The sequence below is a fragment of the Aotus nancymaae genome, unplaced genomic scaffold (genome assembly GCF_030222135.1).
Source record: "Aotus nancymaae isolate 86718 unplaced genomic scaffold, 86718_ANA_hifiasm-v0.15.2.pri h1tg000003l, whole genome shotgun sequence".
NCBI classification, from domain to species: Eukaryota; Metazoa; Chordata; class Mammalia; order Primates; family Aotidae; genus Aotus; species Aotus nancymaae.
Genome location: NW_026988414.1, coordinates 67,673,007 through 67,685,989, shown reverse-complemented (window position 1 = coordinate 67,685,989; position 12,983 = coordinate 67,673,007). Strand labels below are relative to the sequence as shown.

General features: G+C 36.6%; 1 protein-coding gene across 2 annotated transcripts in view; it reads right to left on the bottom strand.

Annotated features, from left to right (window-relative positions):
• The window catches only part of LOC105716591 (sperm equatorial segment protein 1-like), a 110,988-nt gene that overhangs the window by 72,256 nt on the left and 25,749 nt on the right, over window positions 1-12,983 (bottom strand). The window lies entirely within an intron of this gene.

Genomic DNA, 12,983 nt, shown 5'->3' with positions numbered 1-12,983 from the left:
GTATCAGGCCACAAAAAATCTCAGTAAATTTTAAAAGATTAAAATCATTCAAAGTATCTTCTCCAAACACAATGGAATGAAACTAGATATCAATAACAGAAGGAAAACTGGAAAATTTACAAACGTGGAAATTAAACAACATACTGTTAAACAACCAATGGGTCAAAGAAGAAATCACAGAGGAAATTAGAAAATACTTAAAGATGAATGAAAATAAAATCACAATATATCAAAATGTATGGGATACAGCAAAGGCAGTGTTCAGGGGGGATTTATAGCAGCAAATGCCCACATTAAAAATGAAGTGAGTCAAGATGGTTAACTAGAAGCAGTTGGGATGCACCTCTTCCATCAAGAAGAACCAAAATATTGAGTAAATCCTTCACACTTCCAACAAGTCTTTTGAGAGAAAACACTGAAATTCAATAGAGCAGTGACTGAAGAGTCCATGGTTGAAGAGGAAGGAAGTGGAGCAGCCTGCTTGGAGTTGCTGGGTGCCAGCCCAGCCATTGGACCCAGAGTGAACCCAAGGAAGGGGGAGTCCCATCGTCCAGAATGCCTGAAATGGCTCAGTAATCTGGACACAAATGGCTTGGGATCAGCCTAGACTGTAGGGATGATCAGGAACATATGAGCTGAGCCAGCCCCAGGACCACCTCCTGCGCTGAAAAGTCCAGGCTGCCCCTCTTCCTCTAAGCAAGCCCAGTAACCCAGGAGGGTTGCCTCCACCTAACCCTGGAGCATAGCCGGAGAGAGCTGCCCCTAGATCCCCACCAAGATCAGTGCTTGCATTCACCTCGAACAGCCTGGTCATGGTCTTGCTGGACCTAGTCCTGCCCAAAATGGTCCCCTCCATCTTCCTTGGCAGCAGAGCACAGGTGGTAGGCCCCTGGGAGATTCATGTCTTGCCCATTGCCAGGGACACCTCAGTATTTCCCCAATCAACAAAGGCCAAGTAAACATTCCACTGCTATCATGCAACTAACTACCTCTCACCTACAAGTGTCACCTACTGACAGGAAGGTCAACCTGCACAGCTCATCTCAACCTCTACCGTGCTCAGGCAGCTCTTACTCACAAGCACCACCTACTGGCTAATAGGGTGAACTGCATAACCCAATATAAAATTTCTGCTGACAGAAATACACAGCGCTTAGGAATGAGATAAGCCTCCCAAGGCCTTCAACTCCTCATCCCTCTAGGAGACAGTGAGCCTAACCACAAGCACAGTACACCACTACTACAACCTACAAACAATTAGCATTTGAGAAAACCCTTACACTAAGGCTATCTATAACCAAGGAATTCACGTAGAGCATGAAAATTCTATAACCAAGGAATTCATACAGAGCATACATCCCTGAAAAGCATATAGAAGCAAAACCAAAGGAACCTACCCAACATGTGCAATATTTACACCCTCAAGGAGGGAAAAAAATCCCACCCAAACAAAAGTAAATTCAAAAATACGAAATGACAGCTTCTACAGGTCAGAAGGAACCAGCTCAAGAATTCCAGCATCATGAAAAACAGAATGCTGTGAAACCCCCACAGGACCACACTAGCTCTCTAGCAATAGATCCTAACCAGAATGAAAACTTTGAAATGACAAATAAATAACTGAAAAATATAGACTCAGTGAGTAAGGAAGCTCAGTGAGATACAAGAGTTGAAAATAATCACAAAGAAACCAGAAAAATGATTCAAGTGATGAAAGAGGAGATATATATATTAAAGAAAAAGCAAACAGAACTTCTGGAAATGAAAAATGCACTGAAGGAATTTCAAACCACAGTTTAAAGCCTTAACAATCAACTAGACCAAGCAGGCAAAAAAAAAAAAAAAAAAAAGAATTTCAGAGCTCAAAGACCAGACTTTCAAATTAAAAGAATTTAAAAAATGAATGAAACCTTCAAGAAATATGGAATCATGCAAAATAACAAGCCTATGACTTATGGATATTTCTGAAAGAAAAGAAGAAAAAGTAAGCAACTTGGAAAACAAATATGTAGGAATAATTCAGAAAACTTCCCTACTCTTGATAGATAGGTAGACATCCAGATATAAGAAATTCAGAGAATACCTGCAAGATACCATAAAAGATGAAAATCACCAAGGCCAAGGTCAACAATAAAGAAAAAATTTTAAAGGCAGCTAGAGAAGAGGGCCAAATATAGTGTCACTGCAATATTAACCTGGCATGTAAATGGCCTAAAAGCTCCACTTAAAAGATACAGATCAGCAAATTGGATGAAAAAACAAAAGCCTACCATCTGCTGCCTCCAGGACACCTACCTAGTGTGTAATGACACTCACATTTGGTCCTTTTCTCTAGCTGCCTTTAACAGACTAACTGTGGACTTCTCCACAGAAACCGTACAAGCAGAAAACACTGGGAGCCTGTTTTTTAGCCTTTTAAAAGAAAAAATGTCAGCCAAGAATCTAATATCCTGTCAAAACTTTATAAACTTTATAAACAAAGGTGAAATTGAGTATTTCCCAGATAATCAAATGCTAAGGAAATTCTTCACCACCAGACCGGATTTACAAGATATGCTCAAAGGAATTCTAAACATGGAAACAGAAGGACAATACTGGCTACCGTAAAAGCACACATAAGTACAAAGTTCACAGAATCAATAAAGCAATTACACAATTAAGACTACAAAGCAATAAGAACATTACAACAGGAACAAAATCTCACACATTCAATATTAAGCTTGAATGTAAACAGCCTAAAAATGTTCCACTGAAAAGATACAGATTGGCAAATTGGATGAAAAAACAAGACCTAACCATTTGCTGCCTTCAAGATACCCATCTAAAGTGTAATGATACCCACAGATTCAAAGTAAAAGGGTGGAGGAAGATATATCATGGAAATGGAAAACAAAAGCACAGGAGTTGATAGTCTTGTATCAGATAAAATCAACTTTAAAGCAACAGTTAAAAATATGCAAAACGCCATTATATAAAAGTTCCATTCAACAAGAAAATTTAACTGTCCTAAATGTATATGCACTCAACACTGGAGGACCCAGATTTATAAAACAAATACTACTAGACCTAAGAAAAGAGATAGTCAGCCATACAATAATAGTGGCAGAATTCAATATCCCACTGACAGATCATTGAGGCAGAAAACTAACAAAGAAACTCTGGACTTAAATTGGACTCTTGAGCAAACAGACCCAAGAGACAGACATCTACAGAACATCCCACATAACAACCGCAGAATATACATTTTTCTCATCTGTGCACAGAACATTCTCTAAAATTTGCCATATGCTTGGTCATTTTTAAAAAAGTCTCAATAATTTTTGAAAAATCAAAATTATATTAAGCACCTTCTCAGACCACAGTGGAATAAAATTAGAAATGAATGCCAAGAGGAACTCTCAAAACCACACAAGGACATAAAAACTAAGCAACTTGTTCCTGAACAACTTCTGGCTAACCAATTAAATTAAGGCAGAAATAAACATTTTTTTCTTTTTTGGAAACAAATGAAAACAGAGACACAACATGCCAAAACCTCTGGGATACAGAAAAAAAAAAAATGTGTTGAGGGAAGTTTATAGTGCCAAATACCTACATCAGAAAAGATAAAAAGATTTCAAATTAACGACTTAATGTTGCACCTCAAAGAACTAGAAAAATAAGAACAAACTAAACACAAAGCCAGCAGAAGAAAAGAAATCACAAAGATAAGAGCAGAACTAAATGAAATTGAGACAAAAGTATCATATAAAGGGTCAATAAAATGAATAGTTGATTCTTTGAAAGAATAAACAAAATTGATAGACCACTAGCTACGTTAGCCAAGAGAACAAGAAAGAAGATCCAAATAAACAGTCCCAAATTACAAAGATGACATTACAACTGAAACCACAGAAACACTAAAGATCCTCAGTGACTCCTATGAACTTCTTTATACACACAAACTAGAAAACCTAGAGGACATGGATAAATTCCTGGAAACATACAACCCCCAAGATTGAACCCAGAAGAAGTTGAAATTCTGAACAGACCAATAACAAGTTATGAAATTCAAACAGTTCATAACTTCAATTTTTTTACTACCAACCAAAAAAAATGGAATTTCAAAAAAATTCATTTTTTTTGGTTGGTAATAAAAAAATCTACCAACCAAAAAAGCCCAGGATCAGATGGAGTCACAGCCAAATTCTATTAGATATACAAAGAAAAGCTGGTACCAATCTTACTGAAACAATTCACAAAATCAAAGAGGAGGGATTCCCCTAACTCATTTTATGAAACCAGTATCATTCTGATACCAAAATCTGTCAAGGACACAAAAAAGAAAATATCTGTAATGAACATAGATGCAAAATCCTCAACAAAAGACTAGCAAACCAAATCTAGAAGCACAAAGAAAGATCATTCATCATAGCCAGACATAGCAGCTCATGACTGTAATCCTAGCACTTTGGGAGGCCAAGACAGGACTGCTTGAGCTCCAGAGTTCAATACCAGCCTGGGAAACAGAGTGAGACCTCATCTCTACCAAAAATAAAAAAAAATTAGCTGGGGCCAGGCGCGGTGGCTCACACCTGTAATCCCAGCACTTTGGGAGGCCGAGGCGGGTGGATCACGAGGTCAAGAGATCAAGACCATCCTGATCAACATGGTGAAACCCCGTCTCTACTAAAAAATACGAAAAATTAGCTGGGCATGGTGGTGCACGCCTGTAATCCCAGCTACTCGGGAGGCTGAGGCAGGAGAATTGCCTGAACCCAGGAGGCGGAGGTTGCGGTGAGCCGAGATCGCACCATTGCACTCCAGCCTGGGTAACAAGAGCGAAAGTCCGTCTCAAAAAAAAAAAAAAAAATTAGCTGGATGTGGTGGCATATGCCTGTAGTCCTAGCTATCTGGTGGGGCTAAAGCAAGAGAAGCACTTGAGCCCGGGAAGTCAAGGCTGCTGTAAGCCCTGATTGTGCCACTGCACTCCAACCTGGGTGACAGAGAGAGACCTTGTCTCGAAAAAAATAAAGGAATAAAATTAAATAAAAAGATCATCATTATAAGTATTCCACGGATTGCAAGGATGGGTTAACATATGCAAATCAATAAATGTGATTCACTACAAAAACAGAATTAAAACAAAAACCATATGATCATCTCAATAAATGCGGAAAAAGCATTTGATAAAATCCAATATCCCTTCATAAGAAAAATTCTCAACACTCTGGGCATTGAAGGAACAAATTTCAAAATAATAAGAGTCATCTATGACAAACCCACAACCAACATCCTACTGAAGAGGAAAAAGTTGAAAGAATTCCTCCTAAGAGTTGGAACAAGGTAAGGATATCTATCCTCACCACTCCTATTCAACATAGTACTGGAAGTCCTAGCCAGAGCAATCAGGCAAGAGAAAGAAATAAAGGGAGGTACCCAAATAGCAAAAGAGGAAGTCACATTATCTTTGTTTGTTGAATGACATAAACTTATACCTACCTAGAAAACCAAAGATTCCTCCAAAGGACTTTTAGACCTGATAAACAACTTCAGTAAAGTTTCAGGATCCAAATTAATGTACAAAAATCAGTTGCATTGCTATACACCAACAATGCTTAAGCTAAGAACCAAATTGGGAACTCAATCCCCTTTACAATGGCTGCAAAAAATACAATATCTAGGAATACATTTAACAAAGGAGGTAAAAGACCTCTACAAAGAGAACCTCAAAACATTGATGAAAGAAATTGTAGATGACACAAATAAATAGAGAAACATCCCATGCTCATGGATAGAAACAATCAATATTGATAAAGTGACTATACACCCAAAGCAATCTACAGATTTCATGCAATTTCTATCAAACCACCACCATCAATTTCTACAGAATTAGAAAAAAAAAATTCTAAAATTCATATGGAACCAAAAAAGAGCCCAAATAGCCAAAGCAGTACTAAGCAAAAATAACAGAGCCAGAGGCATCATATTGGCTTCAAACTATATTGTAAAGCTATAGTAACCAAAACAGCATGGTATTGGTACAAAAATGGACTCACACATCAATGGAACAGAATAGAGAACCCAGAAATAAAGTCACAACCTTACAACTAACTTCAACAAATGGAGGAAGGGACATCCTATTCAATAAATAATACTGGAAAAAGTGGCTAGTCAAATGCAGAAGAAAGAAACTAGATCACTATCTCCTACCATATACAAAAATTAATTCAGCATGGATTAAAGACTTAACCATAAGATTTGAAGTCATAAAAATCTTGATAGACATATAGTACACCAAGAGATTGAATCAGTAACCAAAAACCTCTCAAGAAATAAATGTTCAGGACCAGATGGCATAACTGGTGAATTCTACCCAAACATTAAGCATGAATTAACTCTAATCCTTCACAAATTAAAAAAACAGAAGAGAACGGGACTGGGGCAAGGCTGAACCTACAGAAAGCATCAAAGGGGATTTAAACAATAATATATTATATTCTTGAAAATTGCTAAGAGAGTAGGTTTTAAGTGTTCTCAACTCAAAAAAAATGAGAAGCGTGTGAGATAATGCATATCTTAATTCCCTCAATTTAGCTATTCCACAAGGTTTATATATTTCAAAACATGTTATGCATAATTATATACAATTTTATTTGTCAGTTTAAAAAACCCTTTCTTAAGGGTTTTATTTAAGTAGGAACTAAACAATTTGAAATCAACTAGAAGTTGGCTGCAATTTAAAATACTGCATTCAAGAAAAAAGAAACAACTAATCCCATTTAAAAGTGGGCAAAGGACATGAATAGACATTTCTCAAAAGAAGATATACAAATAGCCAACAAACGTATGAAAAAATGCTCAGCATCACTAATCATCAGGGAAATGCAAATTAAAACCACAATGAGATACCACCTTACTCCTGAAAGAATGGCCATAATTATTATTTTTTATTTTTATTTATGTTTTTTAAATGGCCATAATTAAAAAGTCAAAAAACAATAGATATGGCGTGAATGTGGTGAAAAGGAAACACCTCTACACTGCTGGTGGGAATATAATTTAGTACGACCACTATGGAAAACAGTATGGCGATTCCCTAAAGAAATAAAAGTAGAACTACAATTCAATCCAGCAATCCCACTACTGGGTATCTACCTAAAGGAAAAACAGTCATTATATGAAAAAGACACATCCACACACATGTATACAGCAGCAAATCTGCAATTGCAAAGATGTGAAACCAACCTAAGTGCCAAGTGAATTTTTAAAAATGTGGCATACATACACCATGGAATAGTACTCAGCCATAAAAAGGAACAAAAGAATGTCTTTTGCAGCAACTTGGATGAAGCTGGAGGCTATTATTCTAAATGTAGTAACTCGGGAATGGAAAACCAAATGCCATATGTTATCACTTATAAATGGGAGCTAAGCTCTGAGGACATGAAGACATACAGAGTGATATCATGGACTTTGGGGATTCCAAGGAGAGTGGGACATGGAGGGGAATGAGGGATAAAAGATTACGTATTGGATATGGTGTATACTGCTAGGGTGACAAGTGCACTAAAATCTCAGAATTCACCACTGTGGAATTTATCCATGTAACCAAAAACCACCTGTACTCCAAAAACTGTTGGAATAAAAATAATAAAATAATGCATCTCATCAAAATATGAATATATAAAACAGATAAAGCAGTATTTTGCAATGCTTTAATCCAATGTAACCATTTTCTCAAAGCTGAGTTTCAAGCACTTCGGCAGACTATAGAGAAACTATTTTAAATGTTCTCAAATCACATTACACTGTACTAATGCTATAATCATACAAAACCTCTCTAAAACTGCAAGTAACAAAGCTACTATTTATTAAGCACCTACTATGTGCTAGGCCCTCCATATATGCTGTCTTTTTTAAACCAACTTAATCTAAACAGATATCCTCAATTTCTACACCATTAAAAAAATGTTTAGAAGCTACAATCTGGAATTCTTACACATTTTTTGCTACCAGACTTTCAGGCTTACCTTTATCTGAATTCGTTTCTTCTCCTTCCCTCCTATTACATTCTCTGCATCCTATCTTCAACCTCTTCTTTTCTACTGGCTCTTTCTCATCAGCTACTAAACATGGTCTAGTTTCACCTATCTGAAATAATAAACTAATATTTTCCCTGGGCTTTACATTACTCCACTCTCCCCCCACTATCACTTTTTCCTCTCATTCTAGTCACTTAAATATTTCAAGAATTTCTTTATTTTTTGTCTCCATTTTCTTACCTTAAATCATTCTTCCAATATGGCTTCCTCTCCAATGCCATCAAAACCATTTTTGCACTAATCCAGTGGATGATTTTTAGTCTTTATCTTGTTTGGTTTTTGAGTTACGACAGTGTCAAATCCTCCCTCTTTTTTTTAAACACTCTTTCTTCTTTTGACATCTATTTAACCACACCTTTTCTGGTGTAGTTAAATACAGGAGAAATATTTTAAGTATTTTAAATTTTTAAACACTTTTCTAGCTATTCTTACTTGGTCACTTTGGTAGCTGCTTTTCTTCACTTTTCCCTCTAAATTAGAAATATTTAAAGCTTAGCTCTAGGTCTTCTTCTCTATACAATCTAGAAAGAATATCTTCACTGCAATGGCTTAAATTTCCAGTTAGCTTCCAGATAGCTCTATTTAGCTTCCAGATAGCTCCAACATTGTTATTTGTAGACCTTAAATTTAATATATTAAAAAATAAAATTCTAAAATTATCTTCTCGACAAGCATGCTTCCCTTTTTAAATATATCGCAATGCATTAATATTTATTGAGCATATAATTACAGGACAGACATTGTGCTAGCTGCTGAGAGTATAGCAGTCAACAAAATTCTTACGGCTCCTTTTCTTACAATCTGGTAAAGAGAGACAAACATTAAACAAATAATCATATAAATAACTATGAAATTATAATACAATTTTGATACCTGCTATAAAAAGACACGGTACACTACCACCCACAGAGTAGCTCAAATCAGAAACACACAAGTTATTCCTGACCTCTTTATCTTGCACATCAAATTGTTTGCAGCGGTGACTCTTACGGGTTTGCAGCAACCTCAATTCTTGCCTCCTCAGAAGAAATAATTCAACCAGGGGGCGTAAGGCAGGAGAGACTGAGGCAAGTTTTAGATCACGAGTGAACATTTATGAAAAACTTTTCGAGCAGGAATGAAACGAAGTAAACTTGTAAGAGGGCCAAGCGGGCAAAATGAGAGATCCAAGTGCCTTCATCAGCCCTTGGCTTGGGGTATTATAAACCGGCATGGTCCCGGGATCTTCTTTTCTCCTTCCTTGACTCTTCCCTGTGGGTGGGTCATGCGCATGTGCAGTGGCCTGCCAGCACTTAGGAGGGGCCACATACGAAGTGTGTTTACTGAAGTTGTAGGTATACTCAATTGAGGCATTTTTCCCTTCCCAGTTGAGTGTTTAAACCCCATCATGTTGCCTCTTAGTGCACACACTTGAGCCCACTTGCTCAACTCACGTGGTTTTATTGGGAAGTTGCTGATAACCAGGTTTTTTCTATCTATTGGGAGACTGCCTTTCCCCGGTACTGGTTGCAACCAATTATTAAAGAGACAGTTTAACAACCACCTGACCATCTCCTAATGGTCGCCTGACATTCCTGGTGAGGTCGGGAGAGGGCTTTCCTACCCTGTTCATGTCTAACTACCTACAGTAACAAAATATTCACCAAATTCTTGATTCTTAATTCCTAACTATCTCTCAAATTGACTATTTATTTCCATCTCCTGTTACCATCCAAGTCCAGGAGACCGTCATCTTTCACCAGATTCTGACAGTCTCCTAATTGGCCTCTACTTTCAGTCTTGCTCCTTCTTATCCTTTCTACACTGAAGCCATCTAAAGTGACTTCCAAAAAAATCCTTAAAATCTTTCAAAATCTGTTGTCTTAAGAATAACGTACAATCTCCAAAATACAAATAAAGGTCCTGCATATTATATATAAAACAAATATAAGATAACTGTAAAAGGTGAAGAAACAAAGCCAAACTGGCTAAAGACCTCTGAACCCAAGGAATGACATGGTGGTGCATTTTCTGGATTTTCTTTTAGCCTCATATATCCCAAACTCAGAGTTAGAGAAGCTAACAACCCAGAAACATGAACAGGCACAGACATAAAATCCCCAACAAAAGCCTCTTCCCTCTAGCCAAAGGATTGAAAAAGGGATCAGGGGACAACACAGAAAACTTTTAGACAATAACCATTCTATTCCAGCCAAACACTACAGAAAAACTGTGACCCCAATCCAATCTCCATCCCCACTAGCAAAAGCCAAGTTGGGAGCCTAGATTTCCATACTCACCAGGCTGTAAGGATGTGTTGGAGAAGGCTGAGTAGGGATACAGGACTTTCATTTCTGTTGTATGTATAAATTCTCCACTTTATATTAGGGAATACCATGTGAAAAGCCTAGTCTTTCACCCCCATCCAGCCTTAATGAGAGGAGACCTAATGGTGAGCCAGGATTTTTACCACTATCCAATGGGGAAAATAATCAATAGATGTCAGCACCAAGATGACAGAGACGTTGAATTATATGACAAAGATTTTAAATCAGCCATCATAAAAATGCTTCAGTGAACAATTACAAACATGCTTGAAAGCCATTGAAAACTATAAAAACTTCTCCCTCCCAAAATAGGGTCTTAGCAAAGAACTAGAAGATACATAGATGTACCCGGCCAGGCACAGTGACTCATGCCTGTAATCTCAGCACTTTGGGAGGCCAAGGCAGGCAGATCACGAGGTCAGGAGTTCAAGACCAGCCTGGCCAATATGGTAAAACCCGTCTCTACTAAAAATACAAAAATTAGCTGAGCGCGGTGGTGTGTGCCTATAGTCCCAGCTACTTGGGAGGCTGAGGCAGGAGAATCACTTGAACCTGAGAAGCAGAGGTTGCAGTGAGCCAAGATTGTACCACTGCAGTCTAGCCTGGGCAACACAGTGAGACTCTGTCTCAAAGAAAAAAAAAAGTTATCAAATGAAAATTTTAGAACCGAAAAATACAATAATTGAAATAAAAGGCTCAGTGGATATGCTCAAAAGAAGGATGGAGAGAACAGAGGAAATAAAAGTATCATTGAAGATAGAACAATAGAAATTACTCAATGTGATCAATGAAAAGAAAATAGGCTGGGAAAAAATTGGGGAAAAAAAATAAATGGAATGAGCCACAGGGACCCAAGGAGTCCTGTGACGCTGGAGTTTCATAACAAGAGGAGAAAAAGAAAGAGTTGAGAAAGTCCTCAAAAGAATGGATACAGTGTCTAAATTTGGCAAAAAGCATAAGCCAACAGATTCCAGAAGCTAAGCAAATCTCAAGCAGGATAAATACAAAGAAATCCATACCAAGACACATTATATCCAAACTTCTGAAAATTAAAGTCATAGAAAAAAAACTTTGAAAGCAGTGAGAGAGAAATGACATATTACCAATAAGAAAAAAACAATAGAAATGACAGTGGATCTCTCATCAAAATCCATAAAGGCAGGGAAAAAAGTAGTACAACATTTTTTGATGAAAGGAAACATCAACCTGGAACCCTATATCAAGTAAAAACATCCTTCAGGAATAAAGAGTAAATAAAGATATTTTCAGACAAAGGAAACCTAAGGGAATCTGTCACTAGAAGACCTACCCTAAAAGAATGGATAAGGAAGTTCTCTATAACAGAAAGAAATCACAAAACAATGAGTCATGGAACATAAAGAAAGAAATAATGGCTAGATTGAGGAGAGATAGCATGGGGAGAAATGCCACATATAGGTGAAGCGGAGGAAGGCAGCAAATCACACTGCCAACGTATGCACCTATGCAACAATCTTGCATGTTCTTCACATGTACCCCAAAACCTAAAATGCAATTAAAAAAAAAAAATAAATTATTCTGCAAACAAAAAAAAGAAATAATGGCTAGAGCAAAAATGTGCCTAGATACAACAGAGCTTTCTTTTCTTTTGTGTTTTCTAAATTATGTTTGATGTTAAATCAAAATTTATAGTCTTGTCTGGTGTGGTTCTAAATGTATGTACAGGAAATAGTTAAGACAATTCTACGCCAGAGAGGATAAAGGAATCTAAAGAGAGGTAAGATTTCTACTCTTACTCAAACTATTAAATGATGACACCAGTACACTGTCTTATGTATATGTAATATGCTACCTAGAGTAACTGTTAAAAATCTATACAGAGAAATACATTCAAATACAACATAGATAAATCAAAATGAAATTCCAAAAAGTGTTCAAGTAATTCACTGGAGAGCAAGAAAGAGAAAACAGAGAAACAAAAATCAGAGAGAACAAACATGGAACAAAAAAATTAGCATATATAAGCCATAATATGCCAGTAATTACACTAAATTTAAATGGTCCAATTAAGAGACAGAGATTGCAGGGTGGATTATAAAACATGACCTAGGTTGCACTTTCTACAAGAGACTCACTTCAAACATAATGATATGAGCAGGCTGAAAGTAAAAAAATGGAAAACAATATATCATGTAAACGTTAATCAAAGGAAAGCAAGAATGGCTATATTAATATCAAATAAGGTAGAATTCATAACAAAGAAAAGTACCAGAGGTATAAAGGGACATTATACAATGATTAAATATTCAGCCCATCATAAAGACATAACAATCCTAAATGTATATGCAATAAACAACAGAGCTGCAAAGTACGTGAAGTGAAAACTGATAGAACTGAAAGGAAAAAATTCACAAATACACAATTATAGTTGGAGACCTCAACACTTCTCTTTTAACAATTGATAGAAAATCAGAAAGGTTACAAAATAAATCAACAACAGACAATAGGATCTAATTAACAGTTATAAAATCCTCTAATCAACAGGATATATATTATTTTCTATTTATATATATCTATATATACTATATATAGAGAGAGATATATATATATCCTG